This window comes from Pteropus vampyrus, unplaced genomic scaffold (genome assembly GCF_000151845.1).
Source record: "Pteropus vampyrus isolate Shadow unplaced genomic scaffold, Pvam_2.0 Scaffold136, whole genome shotgun sequence".
Lineage (NCBI taxonomy): Eukaryota > Metazoa > Chordata > Mammalia > Chiroptera > Pteropodidae > Pteropus > Pteropus vampyrus.
In genome coordinates, this window is record NW_011888917.1 from 2,093,807 (window position 1) to 2,107,263 (window position 13,457).

Here is a 13,457-nt window from a genome sequence, read left to right on the forward strand (position 1 = left end):
TTGGCTATTTTGCACTTCAGTGTCAATTGGATTAGATATGAAGTATAATGCTTTTCTCACCTTAACAAATAGTGCATTCAGTTTTCTTTAGTTATTAATTTATCCATATTATCAAAGTCAATATTTGAGACAGCCTGCTAAAACCCAGAGTAGGGATTCCAAGCTGATTAGTTAAAGAGTTCCAACTGATTGATTTGTAGACAACAGCCTCTTCCATGTCCTCTTCTCACCCCATATTCTGGTCAGGGAGAGGGATAACTAGAGGCTGTTACCATGGCTTTCATCTCTTGAAATATGGAGGGAGCAATTCTGGCTCCTACTGATCAGTTAGCCTCCCCCCACTTTCCTACTCAGACGAGGTCATCAATCCGCAAGTGTCAGGGAAATAAATCACGGTACCTCCTCAGAAAAAGTTGAAGGAGTTTATTGAATACATGGCTATAAAGAATTTTCACAGCTAAGTCCTTCAAATTCTAAGCTTTTCCAAGAGTGTTTCAAATGTATTATTTTATTTAACTATGAGTTTATACACATCACTGAAAAGTCAACATCAAATAGATGGAAAAAATTACAGAATGCATGTCCTATTGAACTACTGGAGAACAAAAATCTTTCCTGTAGTCTCAATCTATTGAAAATGAGTCAGATGCCCATTTCTCACAGAGAATTGCAGACCTGGAACATGCAGCTGCCAGTTTGGACTCTGCACCATGTACAGAGCTGTTACATCGCTTCGGGTGAAGGTTAGAATTCCAATCTACTTTCCACCTTCACGGAAAATTTCTCCGAAGGTTAACTTGTGCCCAGTATCCAATCTTCCTATTAGAAAATCAAGTTCAGTGTTGATTTGGGTTTAATCTTAATATGTCTCAATGGTTTTCCTTTGCTCAATAGTGCCTATCTTTTGCCTGATTCAATGTAAATTTACAGGGTTATTCCATAGTGAAGAAATCATTGAGTAGAATTTTTAAATTTGTCTCTGACTTCTCCTTAATATAGACTGCATATCTGTTTTAAACTTCTAAGGAATTATTAGCTATCGGCCAAATTTAAGGACATGTTTTTGGTATAAGTTTCCTGGTTATCAAGTTCTTTAATTTAAGCATCACAAGATACTTTATCATTATGAAATAAGTCATCTGTGAAATTTGGTATTTTAAATGAAACAGTTCCTGAAATATAATCCTTTCTATTTCTTTTTAAACCAGAGTGATCTCTGAAAACAAAATCAACTGTGCAGTGTCAATCTGGACATCTAGAGACTTATTTTTCTAAAAGAATTTTGGCAGTATTTAAAAAATCTATAAAAGTTTTTAAATGCCTTTTATCAGCTCAGTAACTTTTTTATTTTTTTGCAATTCTATTTTTCAATATTTTCACTTATGAATCTCTCTAAATTGACATCTATGTGTTTTATTTTTTTTGCTTAACAGCTGGTTTAGGCAAATGAAACATGGCTAAAGGGTCTATTTAGCTTCTTGTATTCAGGGGATGCCAAGATGATGCCCCAGAGAGGTTGCAATGTTGCCTCTGTAGAAGGTGGGGTAGGATTTTCTGGTGGTATTTCTTACCACCCTCAGCTGTGATTGGCCAGCATTGACGACAGCAGAGAAAGCCATTCTTTGCTTGTATTTCCAGACCAGAAGAATACTGCTGATAACACCAACATAGACAAAAGTCCTAGATTTATTTACAGCACTCACCAGTCTTGCCTGTCCCCTTATGCTTGTTACTAGAGTATTTAGCTTTAGTTCGTCTGATTTAGCAGCCTTCCACAGAGGAAGAAAAACACCAATGTTCTCTGTATCCAAGATTATCAAGTATGCTTAAACTAGAAAGACACTTCATTTGATCTTTCGTGTCAGAATGAGATTGATATATATTTTGTTACTGAGAGAGGTAGAGTATTAAATGCAATGATGAGATATTAAGCCGATGGCCACTAGTCTTGTCTTAGCATTGAAACATCTTTTAAAAATAAAGTATGACAGGGAGAAAGAAGTTGAACCAAGTAAGCATCAAGCAATTGTTAAGGCCCATCTACACCTCACCTGGATCTATGAGTCACCTAGGAGTGATTAAAAAAACATATGTGAACAAATTAAAACTAAAAGGTGTAAAAAATTTGACATTTTGAAAATGTTGAGAATGGCCAATAGAGCTAAAAAATAAAGCAAGCAATTTCCCAAAGATACTTTATTTTGTTTACTCAGAACAATGCAACAAATGTTTATTAAGCTCCTGCTGTGTTCAAGGCCTGAAGGCAGGTATTCCATAAATAGGTCTGTGTATGTTTCATTCCCTGAACCCAGAGGATTCAGATACAAACAGAGTGAACATGCAAGGAATAACTCATACAATGGCATACATGCTTTGTTAGCAACATAAAGAAAGAGCTATTACACTCAAAAGAATAAATTTATGTATTAATTATGTAGTAGAGGAAGGGACCAGAGAAGTCTTCAGAAAGGTAGATTTTTCTGAAGTATTTTTGTCAGAAAACATGTGGAGAAGACAGTACAGGACAAATGAAGGCAAAGAGAAATTTGACTATAATGCTAGGGAAGGATTTTATTGGAAATGAGGTTTTATAGAGCCAAAGTGGCTCCAAAAAAGGTGATGTCAAGATTGGCTGGGGCTGGATTTTGAAGAGCCTCGAACAATTGAATAAGAAGTTTGGACTTTATAAGGCTCTTGAAAATGAGAGAAAGGTTTTTAGAAGGGGATAATACCCTCATTTGTATTTTAGAAAGATAATTGTGTAGATGGAGCCCTGAATAGATAAAGGAAGGATCAGAGGTAGCACACACATTCCCAGATGAGAGGATAATGGCTGAGCTAAGGCAACAGCTGTGTTATTGTGGAGTACATAATGAATTTGAACATTAGTCAGGGTTTATTCCAAAGATCACTGGTCCAGAGTAATATGCCTTGAAAGGAGATTTCAAAATTAATAAGTTTGAGAAATAGTGAATTCTATTTTATTTTATTAATAGCCCATATGAAGCACTTACTAGGTTCCAGTACTCTTCCTCAGAAACTATAAATATTGACTCGTAATTCTCATGCAAAAACCTTTCCAGGTAGGTAGTAGTCTCGTCCCCATTTCGCATATAAGAAATGTTTTGTCTACACAGGATCCCATAATAGAAAGAAACAGAGCTGGGATGGGAACCAGCAGGCTTTTATTTGCTAGGAATGCAAGCTTCTAGAGGAATTTCTTTGGCCAAGAGGACTCTCAGTTTTTCATTTGCATATTAATTCATCTGAATAGACTAAACGATTAAAATCCAAACAAAACTTGCTAACCCTGGTATTTCTTAAACACATTTGTTCATATAAACTTTTATTTTTAAAACTAATTCCCCATGGATCTAGGTTTAGGAAATAATAGGAAAAAAAATCAGAAGTAGAAGCAATAAATGCTGATAATAAAAATTCACTTAATTATTCTATTTTTTAATTAATTACTTGTTTTATTGTAATGTTATTTTAATTGATATATAATTGACATATAGCATTAGTTTCAAGAGTACAACATAATGATTTTAATTGAAACATAATTGACATACAACATATTAGTTTCAGACGTACAACATAATGACTTCATATTTGTAGATACTGCAAAATGATCACCACATAGTTAACATCTGTTACCGTGTATAATTAGATTATACTTTTTTGTGATGAGAACTTTTAAGATTTATTCTTAGCGACTTTCAAATATGCAATGCCATATTAGTAACTGTAGTCACCATGCTGTACATTGCATTTTCATGACTTATCATAACTGAAAATTTGTACCTTTTGATTTTTGTCCCCATTCACCCACTTTGCACACTCTCAACCCCCTGTTTCAGGCAACCACCATTCTTTCCTTTGTATCTTTTGTTGTTGTTGTTTTGTTTTTGTTCTGTTTTTTAAGGTTCTACATATAAGTGAGATCATATGATATTCGTATTTCTTTGTCTAGTTTACTTCACTTAACATAATGCCCTCAAGCTGCATTCATGTTGTCACAAATGGCATGATTTCATTCTTTTATTTCTGGTTGTAAAATCTTCCAGTGTGTGTGTGTCTGTGTGTGTGTCTGTGGTGGATACATATATATTTTACATTTTCTTTATCCAATCATCCACTGATGGGCACTAAACTTGTTTGTATATCTTAGCTACTGCGAATAATGCTCCAATGAACAAGAGAATGCAGACATCTCTTGGAGATGTGTTTTCACCTCCTTTGAATATAAACCCAGAATTGCTGGATCATGTAGCCATTATAGTTTCAATATTTTAAGGAACCTCTATACTGTTTTCCATAGTAGCTGTACCAATTTACATTCCTACCAAAAATTTACAAGCTTCCCTTTTCTCCACAGACTCACCAATACTTGTTATTTCTTGTCTTTTGAATAATAGCCATTCTAACAGGTGTGAGGAAATTTCATTATGGTTTTCATGTGCATATTTCTGGCGATTAGTAATGTTGAGCATCTTTTCATCTATTTGTTGGTCATCTGTCTTTATTCTTTGGAAAAATATTAAGATTCTCTGCCCATTTTTTGATCAAATTGTTTTGTTTTGTTTTGTTTTGCTGTTGAATTATAAAAGTTCTTTATGTAATTTGGATATTAGCCCTTTATCAGATTAATTATTTGCAAATATTTTTCTCCCATTCAATAGATTACATTTCCATTTTGTCGATGGTATCCTTTTCTGTGCAAAAGCTTGTTAGTCTGATATAGTCCCACTTGTATATTTTTTAATTTATTGCCTTTTGTGCTTTTGGTTTCAAATTTTAAAAAATCATCACCAAGACTGCTATGGTTTCAGTTCTTACATTTGAGTTTTAAATCTATTTTGAGTTAATTTTTGTGTATGGTATAAAATAATGGTCCAGTTTCATTCTTTTGCATGTATCTGTCCAGTTTTCCCAACACTATTGACAAGACCATCTTTTCCATTGTATTACTTGGTTTCTTTGGGTGTAAATTAATCGTATATGTGTGGATTTATTTCTGGGTTCTCAATTTTGTTCCTTATTTTTCTGTTCCTTTGACATCTCTGTCTGTTTTCATGTCAATAACATACTGTGTTGATTAATATGGTTTTGTGATATACTTTGAAATCAGAGAGTGAGATGCCTCCAGTTTTGTTTTTCTTTATCAAGATTGCTTTGGCTATTTGAGGTCTTTTGTGGTTCTATATTTTTTAATTAAATTTACTGGGGTAACGTTGGTTAATAAAATTATATAGGTTTCAAGTGTACAATTCAATAGTACATCACATGTATATTGCATTGTGTGTTTACCACCCAAAGTTAAATTTTCTTTCATCACCATATATGTGACCCCATTTACCCTTATCTTAGATTATTTTTTCTATTTCTGTGAAAAATGTGCATTAGAATTTTGATAGGAATTGTTTTGAATCTGTAAATTGCTTTGGATAGTATGGACATTTTAATAATATTTATTCTTCCAATCCATGATCATAGACTATCTTTCCACTTCTGTCTTCTTCAATTTATTCGATTAATGTTTTATAGTTTTCAGTGTACAGGTCTTTCACCTTTTTGGTTAAATTTATCCCTATATATTTTATTCTTTTTGATGCAATTGTGAATGGCATTTTTTAAAAGATTTCTCTTTCCAATAGTTTGTTATTAACGTATAGAAATGCAAACAATTTTTGTATGTTAATTTTGTATCCTGCAACTTTACTGAGTTCATTTATTAGATCTAACATTTATAATTTATTAAGCTGTACATATATAATGTTATTTATTATGTTGACACAGTTATATGTTATGTAAAGAAACATTTGAGTATATCAAATCTGTATTCTTAATAAAGAAGAGAGAGTTGTTTCATTCTAAAATAATTTTTTTTTTAAATAAGAAGGAAATGAATGATAAGTTACAAAACAGAAAAGGAAATCAAGCTTTTTTTCTAGATCTAATGCATCAGTCAAGCTAAAGTTTTGTAAGAACTCCCGTAATTTCCAGGTTTGCTCTTGGACTTGCTTTGAATGCTATTTTGTTGTTCTCAGCATTCTTTGCCTTTCCCTCTTACCCATTCAGGCATCACTCTGAACGGGGAACATGATCGCAGTGTTGTTAATCAGGCTGAGTCTTTCTTTGAGGTTGGGGAAAGAAGAGATGAATTAAGAACAGCAGGTAGGAAGTTGATTCTACAGAGAAGTTGAAACTTGACATTCCTAAACCCACAAATATATATTTGATCCTACTTTCTTCCTAGTAACTCTTATTAATGTTAGCCCCATATCACAGAGGAGGAAACTGAATTTGAGAAAGATAAATGGCAGCAGATGACTGTCCATAGAATTGGCATCATTATTATACTAAGTATTATACTAAGCTCTTTATATGTATGAGCACATGTAATTTTTACAACAACTCTATGAGAGAGACCCTATCATAATCCCCACTGAAAAGGTGAAGAGACCAAGACTTAAACAATTAGTAACTCTCCCAAGGTCACATAGCTAGCAAGGCATGGAATCAAGACTCTAATTCAGTTAGACTGACACCAAAGCGCATGTTCTTAACCACTCCACCACGTACTGCCAGTTGTAATACAGGTAACAGTCAAGATAAAGGAAAAAGTTTAACCTAAAGGTTTGTGGAAGTGCTGTCCCTATCCTAGCAGGGTGTATGGTACTTTCCATTTATAATCTGTCTTCTTCACTATACCGTTGGCTCCACCAGGGCAGATGCTGTGCTACTTTACTGCTGTGATGATCTGATCCCCAATACAATTTTTGATATATAGAATATCTCATGAACAAATCAATGAATGTTTGAATGAAGAAAGCCATGAGCAGCTACATGTGTTAGTTGTTAGTTGCCAAAAAAGGTTTTTAACCTAATGGTATTAAATTAACCTTCTGGGAACCTCCTCTGTTCAACTCTGAACCTCATATGCTTCTCTGCTCCATATTTGGATGTCTAGTTCCTACAGTAGTGGGAGAAATCCTCCCATGCCTCCCCCAGCCACGTAGCCCATTGGAGCAGTTAACTTTCCCATCCATTGTAATGCCTTGTGTTGTGTAGTATATTTTCACATATAATATCACATTTGATTCTTATAACAACTCTGTGTGGCAGACAGGGTATTTTTATTTCTCTCTAGAACTCAGGGAAGAGATTGTCAGTAAGTGGCAGAGTGGTAAATCTGGTTCTCTTGTAGCTTCATAACTTTCCTACTGACTAAATGTAAGTGTGTAACTACTCTATTACATACCTAGGTTTGAACTACTATCAAGCATGACTTCCAGAACTAATGAATCAATGAAGAGACATATGAAAGCAGGCATTACACATTTCCCTCCAATGGGTGATTTTTAAAAGAACGTCCTTCCTAAAGTAAATGTACCCATTTCACCAGGTTGTGCCTTACACTTATCATTAATACACAAATGAGTCATCAAATAGATTCTGCACTGAAACTGTTGTTCCCAAGAAAATGGGCCAAACAGTAGCATTGTCTCTGAACAAATATCAAAGTAGTGTGAGTTCAAGAGGCATCAGAATATAGTGATCAACAGTACAGACTCTGAACACAGAAGGGCTGGTTCAAATTCTGGTTCTACCATTTATTTATTTGCAGTCTGAGTTAAGTTACTTAACCTCTCTCGACCTTAGTTCTTTCATCTGTAAAAAGTAATGATATTAATACATATCACAGAGGCTTGCTGAGAGGATTGAAAGAGTTAACATATGCCTATAGTGCCAACCACACGTAGGCATTATATGAATGTATAAATACAATTTTTTATTTATATCGCAACTTTATACAGAGCTTTGAATAAGTGAACATGTTAGATAAAAAATATTGTATTTTTCATCTCCTGCTCTTCAAGTTTAAAATTAAAAATAGTTGTGCACAAAATCGTTATAGAGAGATCTCATTGACAGATTTCACCTTGGTGAAGATGTTATATGGCATTATTTGCTTTCTCCTAATTGAGGAGCTCTAATAAGCTTAATCAGCTTTCCCTTCCCTGCCTTCCTGACTCGAAGTAGAAGTTAAAAAAAAAAAAAAAATGCCCGTCCCTTAACTGCTTTAACATTTAACATTTACCAAGAGAAACTGTTCCATCATGATGTCTTCCGAGTTAGTGGACTAGAACAAATTCAGCCCATTTAATCGTATGGCATCAGGCAGTGCTGAAAATGCAATTTGTTGTGAAATTTGTTTTTGCATTTGCTATTAGAAGCCAAGTGTTCAGCTCTTTTGCAGCTCTCCACTGGACCTTATCTGGGAACATACTAGCTGGAGGGCATCCGCAGCACTGACTGCTCAAAAAGAAACCCAACAGCTGTGTTTTTGACAGCTGAAGCAGGCCTGATGTCCATCAACAAATATCCCAGACACCTTGCCTTATTCTTAGTAGGAAACAGGCAACACTTCACTGGTTTGAAAATGAGAGTTCTTTTATGGTTGCCATTTTATTTGGTGGATGGTCAGCACTGGAATTTGTTTACAGTTATCTATTGTTCTTCCAGACATTTGCTATCGTTCTTATAAAAATAGGTACGAAATAAAGGAAAATGAAAGTGTTCCAGGAATGTGACTAGGACTTTAGCAAATAAAAGTATAAATAAGACTACATTTATTTGGAAAATAAAGCTAAACAATGGACACACTTTGCTATAGAAAATGGAAAGAAAGCCAGTGGAATCTGTTGCATTTTTCTTCCTCGTATATCATCTTATATGTATACATTGTTTTAATCATAATATGTGCTGTTAAGGAAAGAATGATTGGTTCTCCTTCATTGTCCTCTAGCCTAGCACCTCAATTTCATCTACTCGTCTCGCTTGGAAATGGGCTATATGCGAGGACATTAGGGACACTCTGTTGGATGCGAAAGGTGCTTTTTGTTCTGATTTGTCAGTATATTTGAATCTAGAGAGACTAAAACCTGACCTTCCTGACATGTTTGTAATAAATGTAACTTAATCCCCCATTTCATTTGGACCTAATCAACAGTAGTCTCTTACAGAACAGGAAAGGAAAACAGCAGCATTTGGTTTTTCAAGAGTAGTTTAAAATTAAATTATTTAAATGTGATTAAAACATAATACATTTAATTTAGCACAAAGTACTCTCAAATACCTATAACCGTGTACAGATATTAAGGCAACACTGTGTTTTGTGTCAACATTTGTCCATATCTCTGCATCAAAATGGAGAAATCTTCCCTGCTGCCTTAAAAGCACCAGGTTTCTCAGAAGATTAACCACTTAGTTAATAATACTTAAAGGATTTACTCTCAGTTAATGAATTCAGCTAAAAAGATGAAAGGTAATCCTCTATAATAAGATCTCTAACAAAATCCAAAATCACTGCGTACAGTAGTTTATTAAATCACCTAGAAAAAGTTTTAAAACTTTCACTAACGAGCCTATTTAGGATTTGGGGTGCATTGTTTAATCTTCATTTAATAAATAATAGTGTTATAATAATTAAAATTTTAATCAGCATCTTACTCTTAACCTGCCCTGAAAAGATAGGCCATGGTCACAGAAATTAGACCCGATGGAATCTTACGGACTTCCAGTCTAATCCCTCATTTTATAGGTGAAAATACAAAGCCAAAGGTCAAGTGACTTACTTCAAAGCATATAATATAGAAGGAGAGCTAGATCTAACCCCTGCTCCAGAGTTCTTTTCACCACACACACACTCTCTAAAGGCAAAGTAGAAACTGTCAGAATGTAATGATTAAAATACTGTGTCACACAGAGTATACACACCAACTGCTTTCTCAGTAGGATTGATAGCCAGTATAGGAACCCACATGTGTATCAGTTCACATCATGTTCAATAAGTCTGTGAGTGGCCTTGGCTATGTTTGCAAAATATTGCTATTTCAAAATGCCAGATTTCTTGCTTTCTCTTACATTTTTCTCCCAACTTTCTATTGATTAGTTGTGTGGGATATTTTTTTTTTTTTTTTTATAGAATGAACAAGCAAACAGTTGACACAACTATTTGCTTTGCTGCTCAATTGATTTGGTCAAAGTACTTTTGCAGGAATGTCCCATCAATAGATTTAAAATTACAAATTATAAACAAATAAACAAGACTAAACCTTGAAGAGGCACAATAGTAAACTGTAAAGAATGTCAGGAAAAAGTAAGCGGTGGCATAAAATAACTGTTTCAGCACAGGGTAAAATCACTAAGAGGATTAGGGGTGGCAGGGGACATTTTAGATGTATTAGTGAAATGACCATTATTTTATTTTGTCTTTGTCAATAATTTTATGACAGTTGTTAACTTCAAAGTTTTTCTCCTACAAATGTGCTAATAGAATATTTTAAACTATAAGAACTTTACTAAGAACATGGGATTTACCAAATAAATCATGATAATATTAAAGTGAAAACATCTTAATTCCTCTTACTGGCAGACATTAACCTTACTACTTAAAAGAACAAAATAATTATTTTGTTTTCAGGCAGAATGCAACTTTAGTGCGGTTTTTTTTTGTTTGTTTTTGTTTGTTTGTTTGTTTTAGAAAGAATTAGAATTAACTAGTACAGTCAAACAGCAAAAATATGTACTTTTAAAACTGTACAATTCATTAAGCTTCAGAAGGCAGCATTCAACATGAGAAAAAAAAAAAGATATTAAAACTTTATGGAACTGGTTTCAAATCCTGGCTGGCTGCACACTTAAATAGTTGTGTAACCTAGGGTAAGTTACTTAGCCTGCCTAGAAATAAAATTCTTTATTTTTAAATCAAATAATTAGTACTTACCTTCTATGGTAGTCATGAGGAGTAAATGAGATAATACGTATAAAACACAACAAAGAGCCATTGACAAAGTAAGTACCAAAAAATTATTATTATTGTTATTCTACACAGTTTGCTACATTTAATTATTTATTAAGAATCTAAGTATTAAGACTCTTTGATACATGTCAAAGAACCTGTTGCTTAAAGACCTTACAGTTCAACTTCTTAAAATTGCTTTTTAGGAAACTTAGTTGCAAAGAGTTTAAATGATTTTTTAGTGCCAATTTTAGAGTAACTTTAGGGGTTATTAAATTTAATTTAATTTTATAGTTACATAAAATATTCACATATTTCAAAGTAAACAAAACAAAACAAACTCATAAATAAAGGGAACAGATCAAACATCCTAGTTCTTCTATACGAGTTAAAATATAAAAATAAGTTTTACTATAGCCATGCCATCCTGAATGTGCCCAATCTTGTCTGATCTCGGAAGCTAAGCAGGATCAGTCCTGGTTAGTACTTGGAAGGGAGACCACCTAGAAATACCAGGTGCTATAGACATTTTAAAAAAAGTAAAAATAACTTTTAATTTCTATTTCTATCCTCATTCCCCTTTCTCTTCTACCCTACCTTTCTCCATCAGTAACTAAAAAAACCTGATTTATGGTTTATTCTCCAAGTTTTTAAAATATATATAAGCAGATAGATACATATAGTCATATAACCTTTTTTTCTTAGATGAATAATGGCACACTATGTACTTGTCTCTTCCTTGCCTTTTTCATTCAACAATATACCATGAAGATTGCTCCCCAGCAGTACATAAAGATATTCCTCATCTCTTTCAGCAGTTACATGCCTCTCCATTATATGCACCATAATTTTTTCAACCAATTCCCTATTGATGGACATTTGAGTTGTTTCAAGTATTTCACTATCACAGATATCACAGATATTCTTACAATGAATATTCATGCTTTGTGTGTATGTTGTTAGGTATTTCTGCCAGTATATTTTTGGGTTAGATTTCTAGATTTCTAAGTCAATTTGGCTAGATATTTCCATTTTTTTCCTCTATATTAGTTGTAACATTCTGAATTCCTACCAGCAAATTAACAATGAACATGTTTCTCCACGAAGTAGATCTTCACAAAGCTCGCAAACATTGTATATTGTCAAATTTTTGGATTTTTGTCAGTTTAATAGCTTTATTTTACCTTTTCCTTATTTTGAACAAGATTGAGCATCTTCACATACAGTAAAGAACCATTTGCATTTCTTTTTCTGTAAACTGTTTCATTTCTCTAACCTATTTTTCTATAGAATGGTTGCTGTTTTCCCCTAATTTTAGAAAGTCTTTATATTTTAGGGAATTACAATCTATTTACTGACACCTCCCAAATTAATACTGCTGGCCCTGACTTCTACACAGAATTTGAGACTCATGTCTGCTCTGAGTCTCCACATGGTCATCTGTTAAGTATCTAAAATTTAACAAGTTCAAAATTGAACTCCTGATGTCTCGCCAAGTGCTAACTCTTCCCTCTAGACTTCCCTAACTCAGTTACAGCAATTTCATCATTTTAGGTTTTTCAGGCCAAAAAGCTTAAAGTCATCCCTGACTTTCTTTTTTTTTCAGTTTGCACATTGGCTCTACCAGCAATTCCTATTGGTTCTACTTTCAAAATATATCCAGAGTCTTACTACTTCTCTTCAGATCCATTACTTCAACTCTGATCTGAGCTATTCTCTCTCACCTTGATCACTGCAATAACCTCTTAGCTGATCTCTCTTGTCTTTCTCTACCCTCACCCTCTTATAGTCTTCACATAATAGCCAGAATTCTTTTAAAAATATGGGAGATCATAACTCTGCTCACAAGTCTCCAATGGCTCCCCATTATAAAAGACAAACTCATCTTATTCTAGCCAGAAGGCTTTTAATTTTTCAGTCCCTATATCTGGAATGACTTTCTCCCAGATATTTTCATAGTTTACTCCCTCATTTTCTTCTAATTTATGTGTATAATGTACCACATCACTAAAGCCTTTAATGAAAGACCTAAATAAAACAATAAGCCCATCTTCTGCCACACTCATCACTCCTCTTTATCATGCTCTTCCCTTGAGGCATTTAGGCCAAATGACGTAACAATTTAATTATTTTGTTTATTATTTGCTTCCCTCATCAGAAAGTAGCCATGAGAATGTGAACTTTGTCCAGTTCACTGCTGTTTGTGCAAGTTTTTAGAACAGTGCCTGGCACAAAGTAGGCATTCTGTAACTTTTTATAAATGAGTGAATGAATGAATGAATGAATGGATGGATGAATAAAAGAATGGATGAGCGTAAAGTTATGTTTCACTGACTTTACAGCTACATCAGACTAATATCTGTGAATCAGCGTAATGATAGAAACTAAAGTCTAAAAGGTCTAAAAATGCACACTTGGTATTAGGAAAACTAGTCCTTTCACCTTGTATAATGCAAAGAAAAAAATCTCTTAATGATGCTTTATTTTACAGGTTTCTGTGAAGCAATGCTTAATGCAGAATTTGAATTTTGGAATACTTTGATAGGTGGTGGTGGTGGTGGTAGTCGTAGGAAGAGGAGGAGGAGTAATCATGCATGAATTCTGATCAATGTGTTGCCAAGTATTTAGAATTAAATACACATGATCCTTG

The 13,457-nt window shown here is 33.8% G+C and overlaps 1 pseudogene; it reads left to right on the forward strand.

The window, feature by feature from the left end:
- Window positions 1-11,216: 11,216 nt before the first annotated feature.
- LOC111744528 lies at window positions 11,217-11,335 on the forward strand (annotated as a pseudogene).
- Window positions 11,336-13,457: the final 2,122 nt, after the last annotated feature.